The sequence below is a fragment of the Triturus cristatus genome, chromosome 6 (genome assembly GCF_964204655.1).
Source record: "Triturus cristatus chromosome 6, aTriCri1.1, whole genome shotgun sequence".
Classification (NCBI taxonomy): Eukaryota; Metazoa; Chordata; class Amphibia; order Caudata; family Salamandridae; genus Triturus; species Triturus cristatus.
This window is the reverse complement of record NC_140589.1, coordinates 1418075411-1418092996: the sequence shown is the minus strand read 5'-3', so window position 1 is coordinate 1418092996 and position 17586 is coordinate 1418075411.

Sequence of the window (17586 nt, the reverse complement as noted above, 5' to 3'; positions counted from 1 at the left end):
ACGTATTGAAAAGTTTTAATATGTTTATGTGTTATTGATACTTTTAATTTAACAAAGGAGGAGATGTAGTGTTATGTGAGATAATGAGACGCTTTTGGTTTCTGACAGACTCCGTAAAACAGTGCTGTAAGTGCATGGGTCATAGAATTCAATGTTCAGTTCACGGTTATACGCTGATGAAATAAGATGTGTAATACTAAGCTCCTTGTGTTGTGTGATCATTTACAAGTACCCAGGCTGGGGAACGACGCAAAAGTATCAGCGGTTACATTGCTGTTGGTGTGCGGCAAACACAACAAGTAAAGATAAATATTCAGTTTAATTTGCAACCCAGCTACAAATGACATCTTCATGTAGAATTTTTTCTTTGTGTTGCAGCATAATTTTCTTCATCAGGTCTGTATTGCAGTGAATGATCAGAAGACAGGTGGTGGAGGCATGACTAATTTTCCTGTTACATACATATGTTTAACACACGCACACGCACACACACACACACAAAGGTTATTGTTGCAAACCTTACCATAGTTGCACAAGAGACTGCTTGACTCGCTGCTCCCTCACCTAAAACAATGCTAACAGGCCGATTAAGGCACTCTCCTTCCCATTGCGTCAGGTGTATATATTTGTATCGCATTTAACTGAATATGTTTTATTATATGTGCGAAAGCTTCAAGGTCAATTGAAACTGACTTTTGTCTAAAATACCACAATTCTGGTGTATTGGTTAGCATTTTGTTGGATTTTAAACGAACCATTCAAACTTAAACATGGTTTTGCTTTAAGTCACAAGCATTAAAATAGCCACTCTGCCTCGATGGATGGGATATGTGATGAGTTAAGAATACCGGTAGTAAGGCAGGATGATCAATCAGTCCTGACTTAGGAAAACACATTTTATTAAATGCATTTTTCTAGACAAGGCTAAATACACTGCCATATGTCATTCTAATGTGATATTTTGCTCCAAGAAGTTTTTCTTGGGAATAATATTTCTCTCGCTTCTTTTCCTCCTGCACAAGATTTCATTTTATTGTAATTTTTGCTAAACCTAGTTTTGAAGTTGAGTTTTAGGTCAAATGTAAATGTGAATATAGAATATAGATTGATTCAGCCTGCATAATCTGCAGGCTACGCGGAGCGGGCACATCTGTCTTCTGCACCTAGCAGGCCTCTGCTGAGCTCTATTGCAAAGAATGTTTAGCTCATCTATCAGAAAACAAAAATAACAAGATATACATCTAAAGAGAAAAAGCAGAAGAAACTCTGTGTAAAGAGATCACTGTATGCTTGAAGTATTTCAGGTCGATTAAGCCTACAGTTTTTAAAACATTTGCAGTGTGTCCGATGCAAACGAATGCATAACTCTAGCATTTCAGGGGAGTGGTTTAGACAGTGGGTCAGATCGCATAGAGTCAACACTGCGAGTGCGAATTTAGGCTATGAGGCTGAATCACGAAACAAAACAGGCTGGGTGCAAATGCAATTAAAACACAGGGCACATCACAACAAAATAGCCTAAACAAAATGCAGTACAACACAACAAAATCATATTGCAACGATGCAGCACAAAAAGACACCTGCATGAAAACAACACAACATACCACCATACAGCAAACTAACACAAACAAATGTACACATTATTTCACTGTGAGACAATCTTTGCTGTTTGCCTAGGAATACTTTGGTTACATCTGTAACATAAATATTTTATATTACTCTCATTGGCTCCGCCACTGCCATTCTGATTATATTATTTACTGTGCACCAAATGTACAGTGCTAACTATTCGAACTCCCATTTTCAATTCTTGAGCACAGGGTAAATTATACTCCACTCTGTTACAGTTGAAACCTCTGACAAAGATTAATAATACTCTTAAAATCGTTCTAATTTTTTATCATTTCTAGTTTAAGATAAATTGGTCTCTCATTGTTTCCTCTATTTTAACTTCAAACTCACAGGATAGAGCCAATGTTAAATATTCTTCCAAACCTTCAGCACTTCATTGTACTCTCATTTCAAACCGGAATTAAATAGTGCTTACTTTTGGTAGACAATGCAAGTCTAATTTTTTCCCACAAATTTTCGAATTTTTTTAAACTGCTGGCTTCTTCTGTCGATAATTCTAGTAACCCATTATACATCTCTTGTCTCTCCGGCATTAAACAATGCACTAATAAGCACGTCTTTCAGCACTTACATTTTTCATACAACCTTGTGTAATCTGAGAAGACCTTCTTCCACTCCACCCATGTCATGTGAGGATCCTTGTAGGGATCTCTGGAATAAAGGAGGTGGTGCTATATTCTGCATTTTCTCTAGGTAGGACTGCAATACATTATTTAACTGTTAACAGTTGCAAAGCCCTTCCGGTAACTAATATTTTTCTGATAATGTCACACGTCCCTTACGGTGGTATCAAAGTCTGGCACCCCGATATCATTCTACAACTGTCAAATAACTCAAATAAAAATAACAAAACAAGAAGATTAAAAGAACAACGAACTGGAGGAGGTTGTATTCTTCAGAGGATGAGAGTTTATGATTTTCTTCAGTTATGTACTGTTGATGTTTATGGATTTATTTTGTCATCTTTTGTTAGTTAATACAGTAAGAACGAATTATGGTGGGTCAACTCTTTTCAAAATGGATCATCTTATATTCCTTTCGCACATTCTACTTCTGTTACTGTTTTATCTTCTAGGGAACATGTGATTTTGCTCCAGGACTGTGATCGGCCAGGGAGAAAACAGGTGGGTTCTCCTTTTAATTGCATGAAATCATTAAGTGTAATGTCAATCATTTGCACAACATTGATATTAAAAAGTAAGGCCTTCCTTTTTTCCAATGGATACTTGACAATAGTCTGATCCTGGTGCATATAGGTTTGCACAGCTTCTAAGCACACCGTTGATGTAACACCTGTTCTAGGCTCCTCTCGCTCCGGGGTCATGCCACTCCCAGACATGCACATGTTACACTCATTCTGGACAGCATACATTCCAATGTTAGTAGAGACGATAAGGTCTGAATCGAGTTTTATATGATAGACATAGCCACATGATGGTCTTCATTCATTCATGGCCAAATGTTTACTCTGTGTTAAGATGCTTGTAGTTGTTTGCTTGTAGCCAGCTGCAAAGTGCTAAAAGACGTGAAAAGTTCTTCAAAAAGTCTCTATTTTAGAAAAGCATCCTATAAACAAACCATTTGTGCCATTATCTCTTCCATCCTCCAACATTCTCTGTTTCTCCACAGTCTAATATACAACCCACAATGTCACATGAGTCATTTTACAAACAGAAGCATTTTGGATCAAAAGGTGGTTCGGAAGGAAACCCTAAGTAAGTACTTGGTGATTGCACTTACATTTCTTGTTTTCTATTATTATTTTGACCTAAATTAAGTTAATATACAGTCATTTATGATTTTATTTTTTCAACTTTTTAACTAATTTCACATTCTGCTTACCATTATGGACAACGTTTTTCTTTTTACCTTTGAGCCAATCTTGTCCATATGCCTATATTCCCACCTAATTCCTCTGGCCCCCGTTCAGATATGGCGGATGCATCTTTACACCCCTGTGACAATTAACCAATTGTGTCTTTGCACCAACCATTCCTCAAATCCTGCTTAGTCCAAATGGCGTTTTATATTCCAAGGGAGACACCGTTCTTTGCTAAATAATTGTTGTCTCTGAACCAAGGTAATGACCCCAATACTCTGTTGATGTAATTCACAAGCTCTGCGCCAGCAGGTGTACACACCTTGAAGACTTCTTCCCCATCTGATTTTATGTTCTTTGTGATTATTTGGAAGGGTGCAAGAGAATGGCAAGTAAAATAGCTGCTTTGTAACATGGCTTTCTGCACCCACCTGCAATCCTGGTACATTCTCCCCCGAAACCACTAATTTTTTCAATGATAATCTGTTAGAGTTGTTCACCTTGTTATTGAGCAACATAAAGAACTGACTAACAGTGTGGAAAAACAGCTAGTCTAGTGGTTTGATGCTGTGGCCTACATGCTAAATTAACCCCGCTCGAGGAGTTGTGGGTGCCTGGCCTGTTCCGGGCCAGGGTGGAATTTGACAGCCTATCTGATTGATGCTTGAGCCCAGGGGAATTGATGCTGGCTCACAATGTAGTGCTGAGGCAGCAGGAAACCGCTAATGCTATGAAGCATCCACATAGACTCGCCTCACGAGGAGCATGGCAAGGCAAGTAGATTGCACAAGGGACATGCTACACATCAGATAGAGCCATCCTTTTCAAACACCTGGTGAGCACAAGGACATTGGTAAGTGAGTAGCTACAAGAGAAGAGTGAGATCGGCCCCCGGGGTATGCAAGGAGTGCCCGATAGTAGGACCTAGTACTTGGGCAGCAGTATGCAAAATGAAACAAGACCTCTGTGACAGCTGAACAAGGTATGGCTTGGCCCGCCTCAGTGCTTTATGTGGCTTCTGTAAGAGACTAAGACTGATTACTGTGAGCCACAATAGTTTAGTGAAAAGTGCTTGACTCAAGCATAACTAAGCCTACCCTTATCGAAGTATGATTTCACTGTATGTGGCCCAGCACATGATAACAGGCTTTAGTGAATTAAAGAGGTAGAACATGTGATAGGGTAATGATGGGAAAAACTGGCAGTTTTAGAAAAATAGCAAATCCTTATCTAAAATAACAAGACCAAATATGATAAAAATCCAACAAACAATACTCTTGAAAAATAGTACTTGCGCAAAACAACCTGTAAATTGCAGGAAAATCAATAAAACACAGGTCCTCCAACTCGGTAGCTCCTCCTGGGGCTACCGCAATACTGAATACGACAGAGTATAATAATTCCAGCCGACTGCATCAATACGGGCCAGCTAAAGCGTTGACAGACTCAGACACAGTACCTTTCTTGGTGTGCCCAACACGTCGGTGCGGGTCGGTTGGGGTAAAAGTCGCAGTGGCGTTGTAAAGCAGAGCATTGCGGCAGGCGGCATCCTCATGATGTGGTGCAGGCAGCGGCTTGTTGATGGAGTTGGTGAGACCAGAGCTTGTGTTAAAGGGTGAGGCAGTGCTCACTGTGGTGCTGGCAGGTCACAGTGTGGCGACGGAGCCAGTCAATGTTCGGGTCGGGCAGCGACAAAGTCGGTGACATCCTTTAAGCGTTTAACGAAGCGATGCAGAGTGCGGTGCCCACAGGATGTGGTGCAAGCAGCGGCTCGTTGATGGAGTCGGTGAGACGAAGATTGCGTTGCAAAGCGAGGTACTGCTCTCGGTAGTGCTTTCAGGAGACGGAATCCTGCCACGGACTCGATGACAGAGTCGGTTACGCTTTTCTTCTGCGGAGACAATTAGAGATGGTGCCCACAGACATGGTGAGGTCTTTGCTGTTCCTTGAGACTTCAAGAACAGGGGGCAAGCTCAGTTTCAAGCTCTTGGAGATCTTTTCTTCAAGCAGGGGGACAAAGCCAGCAGCAAAGTCCTTTTCTCCTTTCCTTGGCAGCAAGTAGCCACTGCAGGCCAACCGCATAGAGGCAGTATTCCTCCTCAGCTTCTCTGGCTCTTCTCCTTGGCAAAGGTTCCTCTTAATTTCCCAGAAGTGATCTAAAAGTCTTGGGCCCCTCTTTTTATACACAAAAATCCTTTGTTCTCTAAAGGCAGAGAATGTCTGTACCCAGCCAAAACCAGTTCTGTCCTCACTGGTGCAGCTTCCTGGAAGGAGCCGGAGAGAGCATTGTTGAAGGCAGACCAGGCCCATTCAGGTGAAAAGGAATTCTCCTCCCCTTACTATAAATGCAGCCCAGGTCTATTCAGCCCAGCCCTGACTCATCAGACTTCTGAAGCCCCTGCCCCTGTCATCCAAAAGCCAGGCATGCAATAAACAATCTTAGCAGAGGCACACTGGATGGTTAGGCAAGAAAATACTCACTTTCTAAAAGTGGTATTTTTAAACACAAAATGTAAAACATCACCCTCACTAAAGATGCACTTTAACATTCTGAGTTCAGGCATACTAAAAATTATTTTCCTACCTTGCTCCCAGGGCCACTTATGTTTATAAGATGTTATAAACAAACTCCCCATTCTGTCCTATGGGAACAGGTAGCCTTGAAATAGTGAAAAACGAAATTGGCAGTAATTCACTATCAGGACATGCCACACACATCAGGGCATGTCCCATCTTTCACATACACTGCACCCTGCCCGCAGGGGTACCTTGGGCCTACCTTAGGGGTGACAAATATGTAGAAAAGGGAAGGTTCAGGGACTGGCAAGTGTGAGCACTTGAACAAATGAGAAGGAATGGGATGACCCAAACCTACATGACGCACAGCAGTAGACTAAAGATAGTCTCAAACAAATTTTAATTTTCACCTAAATAATTTAAACAAAAATATACATGTAATCACATCCTGTGCGGTTATCACAGTAAATGGCAGCATAATGAGTCGTTAAACAGAAATTTTAAGATTTCGAAATTTTACATAGATATTCTTTTCTTTGTGATCCTATATATGCACAAATAACAAGCATAGAAAACACAAACTAAATCTTCATTGCAGAGAAAAGTCCCAATGCATTTCGGGTTATTTGAACCCTTCTTCAGGGGTATAAGATGAGATAAATTGCCAAGTGGTCCACCGTAATGTAAACTACAACAGAACAAAGAGCGTAATTATATTCAAATGTGACATTTCAAGATTCTAATTAGGATTTGCACTCTGACAAAAGGTCAAAAAACAGAGATTCAAAATATACTGTTGTGAGGTGCGTGCTATGATGAACGTAATCATCAGGTGAAGTGCTTAACAGTATATTTGTGAAACGAACACACAAAATAATAGTGAAGACCAAGCAGTGATCCGGAATAAAAAGTTTGACGGTGCATCGGTAATAGGGTGCCCATGAGTGTTATGCAGTGGTCAGAGGTGAAAGAGTGCAGAAGAAGCCGTAACTATGTGTGACAGTTGGAAGAACTGAACTAAGTTGAGGCAACGAAACCCATCAGGATTTATAAGGCAAAGAGATACTCACTAAGGGGCAGATCCTAACTTTCAAGATAGTGAAATGTTGACACAGCTTTCCAGTGAGATCTCAATGCTGTATAACCGAAGAAAGTATAGAAACGTAGTTTAAATATACTTTCCAAGAGATGAAGAAAGACTAAGTGGTATCGCCCTATGCGTGATCACCCGTGTGTTCTGTGATAAAATCTTACCCGATATTCTCAAAATACGATAACTCAAGACGACTGAAATATAAAGGACAAAGGCATTTGTACACGAATCCTGAAGAAGCCAGGATTGTTTGAAAGTTCAATTGAGGCGCAAAACTTCACGATTAGAAGAAGCTTACCGGCGAGTCGGTGAAAGTTCAGCGTTCTCAGTGTACCAGCGAGATGAGAAAGCATGCGTGTAGACGCGTGCGTGCTTATTACGTATTTAAAGGAACCGCGATGTGAACAACGTAGCTCAGGTGGAAAAAACTTTATTAAAAATGTGTTCGGATGACAGAACAAAGTTGGGAAAGTGCATTCATTATATAAGCAAAGGAGAAAAAAGAATAAAGGATACTGTAAAAAAGGCGATCTGCCTAAATCAATAATGAAGAAAATGCAAAATGGGAAAAATGAATGAAAAAGAGTGCAAATCCTGTACAGAAAGTACGCTTGTACCTGCAAACATTAGCGTGTTCACTTCACAATTGTTTATAAAAAGCACAACAATTCCACATGATCATTGAGCCCTCCTGGGGCCAACATACCAAGTTTTTTGATCCAAAAAGTCTCTTTACGTGCTAAACATGTGTTAAAGTCTGTACCTGTAGTTAGGTGAATTTTTTCCAAGATGGTGAAACGTAATTGTGGTATGGTGTGAGAAGTGTTGACCCAATGTGTTGCTAAGCATGATTTGAAGTTTTTATTGCGTATGGTGCTTTTATGTTCAACTATTCTCGTTTAAATTTTCCTGGAAGTTCTCACTACATAAACTAGCCCGCAAGGGCATTGAATCGCGTAGATTACTCCCTCAGTGTTGCAATCAGAAGAATGCCTCAATGTAATTTTCTGTCCTGTATGGGGATGTGAAAATGTGTTGCCAAGGATAACGTTGCCACATTGTCCACAGTTATGGCATTTGCCCATTCCTTTGTGGGTTTGTTTGATGGAAGGACGTCCTGGTTTAAGAAGTTCTCTAAGGTTCTTAGATCTAGTATGTGCAAATAAAGGTGGGCCTCTATACAAGTCAGTAAAATCCGTTTCTTGTGCGATGATCTCCCAACGTTTTTTAATAACTTTCTTTATTTGTGAAGCTTGTGCTGAGTATTTTAGAAAAAATACCTCACGTTGATCCGTCTGTTTGTGTGATGGGAGTAAAAGATCTTCACGTTTTTTGAGAGCCACTATCCTTGCAGCTTCTGAAAGTACGTCCTCAGGATAACCTCGTTCCTTGTATCTCATTTTTTGTTCTTCTGTGAATTTGATGCATGATGTTTTGTCTGATGTTATCCTTTTAATCCTGATGAACTGTGACACTGGTAAATGTTTTTTGAGTGAATACGGATGTGCACTGTTGAAGTGCAATGCGTTGTTAACATCTGTGTTTTTTTTTTATAAACTGCTGTTTGAAAACCTGTTGGTGTTTTTAAGATTTCAATATCAAGAAAGTGAATTTTATCGGTTTGAATATTGGAAGTGAACTGAATTCTCGGATTGCACTGGTTGAGATCTTGGATACAGGATTCCAAAGTGATTCGTGACCCTTTCCAGATAAGTGTGAGTCTAATATATACAGATTCGGCTTGTTGTTGGTGTTACTTTGAATCATTGGCCAGGACTAGAGACCTTCTAGTATTGTTTGGCGATACTTTATCTGTTAATTTTACCGGTCAATTCGCATTTTGGGGTCGCTCATATACTTTTTCTCAAGTGAGGGAGTCATATATACCTCGATATATATATTCTCTAACTAGGATCACGAATGGTCCTTCAAATACCATATTTAGACCTAATACTAATTACAATTAAATGTTAAACGGTTGAAGAAAAATTATGAAGAATATGTGTATATATACATATACACATACAGGTTTTGTTTAACATACTGGGCACCTATAAAAGGACGTTTCTGTACTTTATTTGAACAGAGAGGACGTACATTGGTCCCAATACAAATCATCTCTATGGACTAGAACGAATTAGGACCTGACTAACATGTGTCATTGGCGAATTGGTTTATAAACATTTGATCAATCAATCAATCAATCAAGGAATTTATATCGCGCACTACTCACCCGGAAGGGTCTCAAGGCGCTTGGGGGAGGGGGTCTGCTACTGCTCGAACAGCCAGGTCTTGAGCTGTTTCCTGAAGGCGAGGTGGTTCTGGGTCAGCCGTAGGTGGACGGGCAGGGAGTTCCATGTCTTAGCCGCCAGGTAGGAGACGGATCTTCCCCCGGCTTTGGCTCTCTTGATGCGAGGGACGACGGCGTGGGCGAGGTTCGCGGATCGTAGCTGGCGGGTGGGCGTGTAGAAGGTCAGGCGGTCGTTGAGGTACCTTGGGCCCAGGTCGTGGAGGGATTTGTGTGCGTGGGTGAGGAGTCTGAAGGTGATCCTCTTGTTGACAGGGAGCCAGTGCAGGTCTCTCAGGTGGCTTGAGATGTGGCTGCGTCGGGGTACGTCCAGGATGAGTCGGGCGGAGGCGTTCTGGATACGCTGAAGTCTTTTCTGAAGCTTGGCTGTGGTACCGGCGTAGAGGGTGTTTCCGTAGTCTAGTCTGCTGGTGACGAGGGCCTGGGTGACCGTCTTCCTGGTCTCGGTCGGGATCCATCGGAAGATCTTACGGAGCATGCGGAGGTTGAGGAAGCAAGTTGAGGAGACGGCGTTGACTTGTCTGGTCATCGATAGGGAGGAGTCAAGGATGACGCCCAAGTTGCGTGCGTGGTCCGTAGGCTTGGGTGCGGTGCCTAGGGCCGGGGGCCACCAGGAGTCGTCCCATGCGGAGGGCGACGGTCCCAGGATGAGGACTTCTGTCTTGTCCGTGTTCAGTTTCAGGCGGCTGATGTCCATCCATTTGGCGACGTCTTTCATCCCTTCGTGTAGGCTGGTTTTGGCGGTGTCGGGCTCTCTGGTGAGGGAGAGAATCAGCTGGGTGTCATCGGCGTAGGAGATGATGTTGAGGTTGTGTTGTCGTGCGATGGCAGCGAGGGGTTTCATGTAGATGTTGAAGAGAGTGGGGCTGAGCGATGATCCTTGCGGGACGCCGCAGATGACTCCGGTGGCTTCAGAGAGGAATGGAGGGAGGCGTACTCTCTGTGTTCTGCCGGAGAGGTATGAGATGATCCATTCCAGGGCCTTCCCTTGGATGCCGGTGTCGTTGAGGCGTTGGACTAGGGTGCGGTGGCAGACAGTGTCAAATGCTGCGGAGAGGTCTAGGAGTATGAGTGCCACTGTTTCAACGTTGTCGAGCAGGGCTCGGATGTCGTCGGTGGCTGCGATGAGGGCGGTCTCGGTGCTGTGGTTGGCTCTGAATCCGGACTGTGATGGGTCGAGGGATCCATTCGTCTCGAGGAAGGCGGTCAGTTGCTTGTTGACGATCTTCTCGATGACTTTGGCAGGGAAGGGAAGGAGCGAGATGGGGCGGAAGTTCTTGAGGTTGGTCGGGTCCGCTGTTGGTTTCTTCAGCAGTGCGCTGAGCTCGGCGTGCTTCCAGCTCTCCGGGAAGGTGGCTGTGTCGAAGGAGGTGTTGATGATGTGTCGGAGGTGGGGTGCGATGGTAGAGGCGGCCTTGTTGAAGACATGGTGGGGGCACGGGTCTGTCGGCGATCCGGAGTGGATGGTGTTCATCATGCGTGTTGTGTTTTCGGGGGTCACCTCGGTCCATGTCTGGAGGATGGTGGCGGGGTGCGTAGGTTCGACCGAAGGGTGCGGGGGTGAAATGCCGAAGCTGTTGTGGATGTTGGCGATCTTGCAGTGGAAGTACAAGGCGAGGGAGTCGCAGAGGTCCTGTGAGGGAATGATGTCGTTGTTGCCGGTGCTGGGGTTGGAGAACTCCTTGACGATGTTGAAGAGCTCCTTGCTGTCATGGGCGTTCTTGTCCAGTCGTTCCTTCAGAGATTTCTTCTTGGTGGTGCGAATGAGCTGGTGATGTCTGCGGGTGGCGAGTCTGAGGGCGGTCATGTTGTTGGTGGTCTTGTCGAGGAGCCAGGCCTTCTCGAGGGTGCGGCAGGCCTTCTTGGAGTTCTTGAGTTCGTCGGTGAACCAGGGGGACTTCTTGCCTCTGGGCCCGGTGAGTGGGTTCTTCAGTGGGGCGAGGTCGTCGGCACAGGAGGTCAGCCACTGCGTGAGGTCGAGGGCTGCTGTGTTAGGGTCCGTTGTCCTGACAGGTGGGTTCTGGCTGAGGGAGGTGGCGAGCTGGTCGACGGTGATCTTGCTCCAGTTCCTGCGGGGAACCTGCTTCGGGTGGTGGTGGACCGTGTTCTTTTCGAAGCTGAAGTCTACGCAGCTGTGGTCAGTCCAGTGAAGTCCGGTGGAGTGGCTGAAGGTGACGTGCTTGCTGGATGAGAAGACGGGGTCGAGCGTGTGGCCGGCGTAGTGCATGGGGTTTTGACCAGTTGCTTGAGTCCGAGGGTGGCCAGGTTGTCCAGCAGGGTGGTGGTGTTGCGGTCCTTGTTGTTCTCCAGGTGGAAGTTGAGGTCCCCGAGGAGGATGTAGTCGGTGGAGGGGAGGGCGTGGGGGCTGATGAAGTCTGTGATGTCTTCGCAGAACTGTGCGCGTGGTCCCAGGGGTCTGTATATTAGGGTGCCTCTGAGGGTAGTCTTGGGGTCGGTGTGGATCTGGAAGTGCAGGTATCCGGCGGCGTTGAAAGCGTCGATGGAGTCAGTCGAGATGCGAATGGTGCTTTTGTGAACGATGGCGATGCCTCCTCCGGTCTGGTTGACGCGATCTTTCCTGATGATCTTGTAGCCGTCCGGGATGGATGTGGCGATGTCGGGGGCTGAGGAGGCGTTCATCCAGGTTTCCTTGAGGAAGGCGACGTCTGGAGATGTGGTGTCGAGGAGGTTCCAGAGTTCCACGGCGTGTCTGTGGACGGAGCGGGTGTTGATCAGGATGCACTTGAGGTGGTTGCTGTTGTCCGTCTTGGTGGGCGTGGTGCCTGTTCGGAGGCAGGAGAAGTTGCAGGATCGGCAGACGAAGGGTCCATGGGTGCATCGCGGGGACGCTCTGTAGCATCCGGGGGCTCGGGCGGTTTTGAGTGCGATGAGCGTAGCGAAGTCGTAGGTCCTGCGGGGGGGCTGGAGGGCGGGGGGGCCAGGTGGTCTGGCGCTGGGTGCGGTCCAGGCGCGGACGGGTGCAGACGGGCTTACCTTCGGCGCTCAATCGGCGCTCCCGCTGCGCGCGTCCGCTGCGCGGTCGCTCAGGGGGCGTCATAAATCAGGAGCCGGGAGGGAGGGTCAGCTGGGAGGCGGGAGCGGGGTGGCCAATGGGCAGGGAGGGGAGGCGGGACTGCAGGCGGAGGCGGGAGCAGGAAGCAGGAGACCGGGGCAGCGGCGGCAGGAAAAACGGCGCGAAAAACGGAGGGGAAGTGACCGGGCAGCGGCGGTGGTCAGCGGCCGAGGAAGGGGCAGCAGCGGCAGGCGAAGAGTGGCAGGCGGTACCTACGAGGAAGCAGGCAGAAGGCAGCGGCGTGGAGGAGGTGAGTGGCGGCAGTCACAGCGGTAGGCAGGCGCCAGGCAGGCGGCAGAGCAGTGAGGTAGGAGCGACCGGCTGTGGGGGCACAGGGGGTGCCCTGGAAATACTTGTATTAGGTAAGATCTTTAATTTACAATACACAAATGCGATAACAAAAAACCTAGTCACTTATAAACTATCTTGCTAGTTGAGGTGCTATCAATTAAAATTTACAACGTTAGTACCTAAAGCATATATATATATATATATATATATATATATATATATATATATATATATATATATATATATATATATATATATATATATATATATATATATATATATATATATATATATATATTGATTTATTTGCAGAATTGATTAAACAAGTTCTGATATTATCAGGAGGCACCTACAGTGCAGTGCATAACTGTAATCATTCGAGGTGAGACATCGGCCCCTCCATTATTTAGACTATCTCTCAAAGTGTTAGGTTGTAGTTATTGGTCGTATCAATCACTATCTAATATTATCCAAACACTACTCATTTAAGATGACTTTTTGATTCTGCTTCACGCCATAACCTTGTGTTATGTTCTGTTACCCTTTACCCATTATTTTGTTCTTTTACTTTATCTGGCACAGGATTGTTTTAGGTGGTGGTCAATATATGGATTGAAATCTTTTACTCTTGTCTTTATCACGGGTGTTCCAGCACAATCTCATTTGTCTTCTTTACTTTCATATAGCTAGGTGAGATTGTTATACACCTAGGTATATTTACCTATTGAGTTAAGCAGATTGTTTTCTTTTCTCCTTTATAATGTATGCAGCCTTGAAAAAGCCCTGCGGGCGAAACACGCGTCGGCTGCTGTTTGAAATTGGATACGTACTTGGAAAATAAACATTTAATACAACATCCCAATGAAGATCGGATAATGATTTACATTCCTATGTGAACTATACAATTCATGGATATGATTCAACTAAGTGGATAAATTGTGGTATTATTGTACCGTTGTGGTGTGCTGCGTTGCCTATCTAGTAGACCATCAGCATTGACCTGTTCTGTACCAAGGCGGTGTTCAACCGTAAAGTCCATCCCCTGCAGGGAAAAGGACCACCTCAATAGCTTTGGATTCTCACCCCTCATCTGCATCAACCATCTGAGGGGCCTGTGGTCTGTCTGAACCCAGAAGTGAGTCCCAAACAAATATGGCCTCAGCTTCTTCAGCTCCCAGACCAAAGCAAATGCCCCAAGTGCAATCGCACTCCACCTCTGTTCCTGTGGAAGTAACCTTCTACTAATGAAGGCTACTTGTTGGTCTAGGCCCTCTTCATTCAGCTCTGAGAGCACATCCCCCACACCATGCTCTGAAGCATATGTCTGCACAATTAATTCCCTTGAGAAGTTGGGCACCTGTAGCACGTGCGCCGTGCACATTGCGGATTTCAGGGCATCAAAAGCCTTCTGGCAGGCATCAGTCCAGTTCACCTTCTTGGGCTGCTTTCTGGAAGCTTGCTCTGTCAAGAGGGCAACAATGGTGCCATACCCCTTGACAAATCTCCTGTAATACCCTGTGAGTCCTACAAAGGCTTTCACCTTTGACTGGATTTTGGGGGGTTCCCAAGCCAGAATGGTATCAATCTTGGGCAGTAGGAGCGCCCCCTGGCCGCTTCTTACCTGGTGTCCAAAGTACACCACAGAACCACTGATCTGGCATTTACTCACCTTTATCGTGAGGCCTGCCCTCTGCAGAGCCTTCAACACTTCATAGAGGTGGTGCAGATGTTCCCCCAAGTGGCACTGAACACTGAAATATCATCCAGTTAGGCGGCACTGAAATCCTCCATCCCAGCAATTACCTGGTTGACCAACCTCTGAAAGGTGGCAGGGGCATTCTTCAACCCAAAGAGCATCACCCAGAATTGGTAGTGCCCCTCTGGCATTGAGAATGCTGAGCTCTCCTTTGCCCCATCAGTTAAGGCAATCTGCCAGTACCCAGATGTTAAGTCAAACATACTGAGGTACCAGGCAGCTCCCAACCGATCGATGATCTCATCAGCTCTGGGGATGGGGTGGGCATCAGTCCTGGTGACTGAATTGTGCCCTCAGTAGTCCACACAGAACCGGCGTTCTGGCATGGCACCGGGTGTGGCAGCCCTTGGGACCAAGACCACTGGGGTGGCCCAAGGGCTGTTTGAGGTCTCAATCAATCCTAGCGCTAACATCTTAGAGACCTCCTCCTTGATGCAAGCCTTGACCCTGTCAGTCTCTCTGTAAATTGTTTGCTTTATAGGAGGACTGTCCCCAGTGTCAACATCAGGGACACACCACTGAGTGACACCGGGGGAAAGGAAGAACAGATCAGCAAACTGTCCCAACAGTTGGCAGAAGGAACTCTGCCGTTCAGGAGTTAGGGCGAGAGAGAGGTTCACACTGTCCACTGACTCATTGTGCTCCTTTGCAGACAGGAGGTCAGGAAGAAGCTCAGTCTCCTCTTCCATCCCAGCATCCGTTGCTAGGAGCATGCCCACTTCGGACCTCTCCAAGTGGGGCTTTAGGCGGTTCACATGCAGGACCCGCAAAGGGTTCCTTGGAGACTGCAAGTCCACCAAGTAGATAACATTACTCTTGCACTCCACCACCTCAAATGGTCCGGTCCAATTATCCTGGAGTGCACAAGGCTCCACTAAGGCCATGACACAAACTTTTTGTCCAGGCTAAAGCTCGATCAGAGTGGCATTCGGATCATACCAATGTTTCATCTCCTCCTGGCTGGCTTCCAGGTTTGCCTGAGCGAGAAGCGCTTACTCTGGTTTCTGAAGGCCAGCATGTACCTACATACGTCCTGGGGAGGTTTACTGGGAGCTTTCTCCCAGCCTTCTTTCACCAGACTTCTTTCATTTTCATCACAGTATTTTAGGAAAATGTCAGTCACCGAATCTGGTGCCAGCGGTATTCAGAGGAGACAAACTGTCTCCCAGAGTGGTCTCCATGTATTGTGTCAAAAGTTTGACTAAGCCCTGAAGAAGTCCCAAAAAGGGACGTAACACGTTGGCTACGTCTTGAAGAATTAAAAAGAATAAAGGATTCGAAAATTTAACTATATGTCTCCATGAAACATCTTGTGATTAATTTGAATGAAAAAAACTAATCTTATTACTTAACTTGAGTCTGTGAATATAGTGTGTGCTGATTATCTTGTTCTAGTACCAAGTGATGAAAAAAGGGCTAGGCAATAGGCAGTAGGCATGTGAGGGGGCAGGCATTGTCCCCAATGTGATGAAGGAATTGTGGAGGCTTCATCAATGCACACTGGCCCACCTGCAATCGGGTAATATATATGTGACTCATGAAAAAATATGGGGCAGCATGAATCTAACATCAAAATAATCTTGTTCCTCTAGCTAATTAAAAAAAATTGCATTGAAAGAACTAATTTCAAAGAGAATATTTGAATAGTTCTTTGGGGGCACTGACATCCTTAGTCTGTGAAGTAGAGTTCATACGCAAACTCAGGTGTTTCACCCAGAAGTTGGTCAGCTGACATATTTGATTAACTTTTGGACCAATCACCCTGTTCTTCCTCCTGTGCTGCTGTTTCAGGAATGGTGTAATTATGTGGTATAAAATGTTGGTTCATTTTGATCATAGTCAATTTCTCCACATTTTGAGGAGAGAGACTCGTCCTTCTCAATGTGAAGACCTAGCCAGCTGCACTGAACACACATTCAGAAAGCACACAGATGACAGGACAAGCCAAATACTTTATTGCAAGCCTTCTGAGCACTGGCCATTGGCACATATTAATCACACAAAAAGAGCTAGGAGTGGAGATTTTTTCTTAAAGAGTCTTATGGCAAAGTCAATATGTTGGAAGAACTGCGCTCACCCACAAAACTGTGGCATGCTTCATCATTGGGCTGCTAAACACACCTCTGTGCAGACCAACGCATGGGGTGGAGCAATAGGTTGGCAGAAATAATACTAACACAAAGAGTAGGGATCAAGGAAAGAATGAGTGCAGAAAACAGATCTTAAAACTGGCTCAGTGGACATCCAATTCCCTATTTTATTCCCAGACTCCCTGGCCAGGATTAAAAAGGTATAGCAAACCAGAGGATGGTGGTGAGCAGGGTAGATTATGAACCATTCAACCTTCCTCTCTGCATATGAGTTGACATGTTTCAGCCGGTTGTTGTGTCTTTCCCGGCTCTGTCAGGACTATAAGATCCCCGTAGTCATACCCTGCTTTCCTACCTTGTTATAAGTGGATCGAGGACTGACCCTTTACTCACATATGGGCTGTGTATTCACACTTCGGACATAATTGTGTTTTACAGCCGTTTGTGCTAAAAAAAGCATAGGAGCGAGGGCAGCTCTCTACAGTCACACATTCATCAAAGTGAGTCTGCCTCTATGACAATGTCTCTCCATATACCGTGAAGGTTCTTATTGGCAGATACTCCCATAGTAAGAAATCAATGGATTTTTATACACAGAAACCTCTTTTGGATCATCCAGATACTCCTGGTACATCCTGTGGATGGTCACTGGTGCTGCCACTTACTCTCCCTGTTTTGCCATTACCTCCGCACCTGATTTGAACCCTGCCAATTGAAACTAATACAATGCAGAGGTTGTCTTGAGTCCTTCATTTGCTTTTTGTTGCTGGTGTTCTGGTTGATGGAGTTGTTGGTTGTTGTGAGACAAGACTGCCCTCTCTGGAAGTTGGAGGCGCATCCCAGAACTGCAAGGTGGGACTCAAAGTTCCAGCCGTTCTTCTTCCAAGTCTCTGGCTTGCTCGACATCCCACCTCTTGTATTTTAAAACATCCCCTTCAGAAAAAGGGATGAAAATGGGCAGAATTGTTTTGTACCGTGGATCAAGTAGTGTGGCACATATGTACTCT